This window comes from Dipodomys ordii, unplaced genomic scaffold (genome assembly GCF_000151885.1).
Source record: "Dipodomys ordii isolate 6190 unplaced genomic scaffold, Dord_2.0 Scaffold77, whole genome shotgun sequence".
NCBI classification, from domain to species: Eukaryota; Metazoa; Chordata; class Mammalia; order Rodentia; family Heteromyidae; genus Dipodomys; species Dipodomys ordii.
In genome coordinates this window covers 1,239,583-1,243,474 of record NW_012267293.1, presented here as the reverse complement: position 1 = coordinate 1,243,474, position 3,892 = coordinate 1,239,583, and the positions used below count along the sequence as shown (strand labels likewise).

Sequence of the window (3,892 nt, the reverse complement as noted above, 5' to 3'; positions counted from 1 at the left end):
TGGGTTCCATTCCTCAGAATCAGATACACAGAAAAAGCTGGAAGTGGCACTGTGGCTCAAGTGGTAGAGTGCTAGCCTTGAGCAAAAGAAGCTCAAGGACAGTGCCCAGGCCCTGAGTTTAAGATCCAGACTGGCCTTAAAGAAAAAAAAAAAAAAAGATCCAGACTGGAAGAAACAGGAGGAGGGGGAGGGGGAGGAGGAGGAACAGATACAATAAGCATGATGAAAAGGATCTGTGAGCGGCCAGTGCATGAGGTGTCTGGTGATGACCCAGACGCGCTGTGGACAGCGGGAAGATGGCCCGGTCTTCCCAATGTGCGTGTTTATGGAGCGTGCGTTCCACGATGGCTGGCTGTGAGATAGTGCCACCCCTTTGTCACTGGATGCTGGTGAAGGTTTGTGGCGTTTCCCTTTAAAAGTAGGAACTCAGCAGCTGACACTGTGCACAGGAAATGTCCTCGTTACCTGACTCCTAAGCGCAACCCCTCTGCATATCACCTCTATAGAAATAAGAAAGTAACTTTAAACCCAGTGTGAGCTCTTCCCTTAGGGTCCTTGACTTCGGTGATCACAGAGTAAGAATTTCTGGGCGAATCACAGTGGTTAAGAGAACTTGGTGGGATTTTATTGAGTAAACTAGCAAGCAGCAGACAAAGGCGAAACCGCAACACACTCGATCAGCATGTGGGTGCTCTAGAGGGGGCCGCACGGCGCTTTGGCGTCAGGGTGTTTATCTGGTAATGGCAGGGCTCTGACATGAAGATAGGAGTTCATCTCTGCTTTCAGTCACTCTTGGTGTTGACACACTTGCTACTTTTCTGGCTTTGGGTTACCATTCTGGTTGTTGGCGTTTCGGGCCCGCCCTTGGTCACTTTGGGGGCGTTTCTCTCAGGAAGGGACATGCCCTGTTGTCATTCTCTGAAGCAGAGCGCACCTGTGCTTCGAGACAGCATGTTTCTGAGTGGCCTTCACCACGCCTGTTTCCTCAATTTAACTTGTCTCATTTCCCCCTAAAATGCTGTTGGTCCTATACTCTAACGGGAGGTGGAGGATGGACATCTGTATTTGCTCTTGGCTGGAGATGTTTGAATCTCCGGCAGCATTTACCATGCCTTGGTCTTCCTCGTCCACCCTCTCACCTGCACAGGCCACAGGCCACCCCTTGGACTTGGCTGCTCTGGGGCTGGCTCTGGTGTTGGGTTGGCTTTGGTGGGGGAAACCTCCTCGCGGCAGTCCCTCAGCCCTGCCACAGTGAGAATGCCCACGAGCTGCTACGGTGGGGGGTGGGGACGGTGGGGCGGTGGGGACGGTCGGACGGTGGGGACGGTGGGACGGTGGGGGCGGTGGAGGGGGCTCACCAGGAGCCAGGCGGGTGCTGTGCTAGAATCCTCACCTTCTGTGGAAAGACAGAGAAGATGTGGTGGCTTCAACACTGCTCCACACGCACACTGCTCCTGGAAGATTCCTTCCCTCCGGCCGCTGCCCCGTGCCCCGTAATGAGAATGAACGGCACTGGTGTGTCCTCGGGGCTCTCAGGCCAAGCCTGAGGTGTGGGCAGGAAGCAGCGACTCACCTTGTCCGGTGGCTGTACTCTGGTGTCTGCGCCCCACAGGCACACATGGGGGAAGTCGGGGCGTCTGGAAGGAGATTAGGACACTGCTGGAAAATGACAAACTAGACACACTCACCTTTACCCCCACAGCACCATTTTAGAAATGCGCTCGCTGCAAACCTCCGGGACCATCTCCCTCAGCTCCCCCTCCCTAGACAGCTGTGGAAGAGATAACCCATGCGCTGATGGCCAGAGTGCAGACACACACACACACACACACACACACACACACACACACACACACACACACACAGCCCTCCCTATAACTCAAGAGAAGATTCGATCTCGGCACAAAGAGCCCCTTCTCCTGTTCCCCTCCCATGACAAATGACCCCTGCCCCCTGCCCTGCCTAACTTAGCTCTCTCTACCTAATAAAATGAGACCTTAGCTGTAAGGAAATCGTGCACTATTTCTTCTCCAGCCGGGCTGAAGATTGGTTGCCCTTCCCAAGTTGTTCAGTAAAACCTGTTGGGCTGTGAGTTGTCTTTCTTATCCTTAGTATTTCCTAGCAGACGTGACCACGCCCTCCCGGGAGGTCCGTTTCTGCTGCTCACGGTGTCGAGGCAGATGGAGCACGTGTTGCAGATGGGTTTGGGGCTGGGACTGCAGCCGTGTGGATAATGAGACCCTCTGGGGTTGGCCTCAGCAGCAGGACGGGCGCTGGTGGTGTTTGCAGCGGAACCGCGGATACCCAAAGCCTCCTGCGGGCAGAGGAGCTGCTGGGGTCTGGGGCTCACAGGAGCGGGCGGAGGAGGCCACACCTGCTTGTCTGCGTGGCTTGAGCACATCCTCGCCCCAGCCGAGCCGCAAGGCCAAGAACTCTGCCCCCCCCCTTCAGAACTGCAAAGGATGTACGGCAGGGGTGTGCAGATGTGTGCGTGCAGGGGTGAGAGTATGCAGGCGTAGACATGTGTACACAGGCGTGAGAGGCGTGTGCTGTGGGTCCCGCTGTGACCCAGCGTTGGGGGAGGGCAGTGAGAGCCACCCGCGGCCGGAGCTGAGCCTCAGCCCGCAGACTTGTGCAGACTTGGATGCTTTCCTTCACCATTCTCAATGTCGTCCTTTTGTCTGTTAGCTGGTGGAAACAAGTCAAGCTCTGGTGCCACACCTGCAAACCCTGCGGCTCAAGGGGCTGAGATCCCAGGAAAACAGCTGGAAGACAGACCAGCCGGGAAAATCCCAAAACTTGCATTTCCAATTAACAAGCAAAAACCAGAGGTAGAGATGTGGCCCAAGTGGTAGAGTGCCAGCCTTGAGAAAAATCTAAACAGCCAAGCAAGAGCATGAGGCTCTGAGTTCAATGCCCAGTGCTTACAAAAATAATAATAATAAAAAATACAATAAAAATTAGAGAGAGAGAAAATAATGGGGATAAAAACCTCACAGGACTTCTGCGAATGTGAGCCAAAAATGCCAGCAAATGCTTTGTGCAGCCCGGATGCAGAAGCAGGTAGGAAGTGGCAGGGGATTCGAAGGAGGGAATGAACGTCAGGTCTGGGAAACTCCCTGGGCTGGGAACCTTATTTATAAACATTCTTTTGTGTTGAATCCCCCCCTTTAGAATGCACTTTTGGTGAACGTGAGCCACGAGGCTGTGTTGGTGGATTTGGTTACGGACGGGGGTGGACGATCCACAGACGCTCGGTGACTGAGGGCCGCGGTCATTCACGCCCGGCCTCTAGCAGCCGCCCTGGACTCTGGGGAAGAGGCTCAGGTTCCTGGCCCGAGGCCTGGGCTGTGGGAGTCCAGGACCCACCCTCATCCCCAGGGGCTCTGTGGGCGACGGGAAAGGCTGGCAGACCTGAGGCTGAGCTTCTCAGGGTGTGCTGGGGGTGCCCCCCCCTGCCAGCCCCCCGCCCGACCCCATCAGGCTGCCCTGGGAGTGTGCACCCCACCCCTGGCCCTGCCGGGCAGCGCAGGTGTGACCCTCCCCCCAGGCTGTGTCCACCAGTGCCAAGCACTCGCTGGCATGGCCAGACTCAACAAGCGCAGGGCCAGCAGCGAGAAACCCCACAGATGGAGAGGGGTCCCGCCCAGCCACGGCGGGACAGCCTGGTCCTGACACAGGAGGGGACATCAAGAGCCGGAGAGAAGCTGCCTTGGCTCCATCGAAACGCTTCTCAGCACAGACATCAGCGCCAGTTGTGGCTCTGAGGACCTGCCGCCTGAGGCTGGGGTGGGGTCGAGTGGAGTGGGGCCCAGCACAGGGTGTCCAGCGTGGGGTGTCCAGCGAGGGGTATCCAGCCTAGGGTGGGTGGCAGCATCCAGCGTGTAACCCG

General features: G+C 56.6%; 1 long non-coding RNA gene across 1 annotated transcript; it reads right to left on the bottom strand.

Moving 5' to 3' along the window:
- Positions 1–1,322: 1,322 nt before the first annotated feature.
- On the bottom strand, positions 1,323–2,121 carry LOC105991820. The gene is made up of 3 exons (XR_001175372.1): positions 1,982–2,121; positions 1,574–1,637; positions 1,323–1,396 (listed from the first exon to the last, which is right to left on the bottom strand). It is a non-coding gene; the product is annotated as an uncharacterized LOC105991820 (long non-coding RNA).
- Between the last annotated feature and the right edge of the window lie 1,771 nt (positions 2,122–3,892).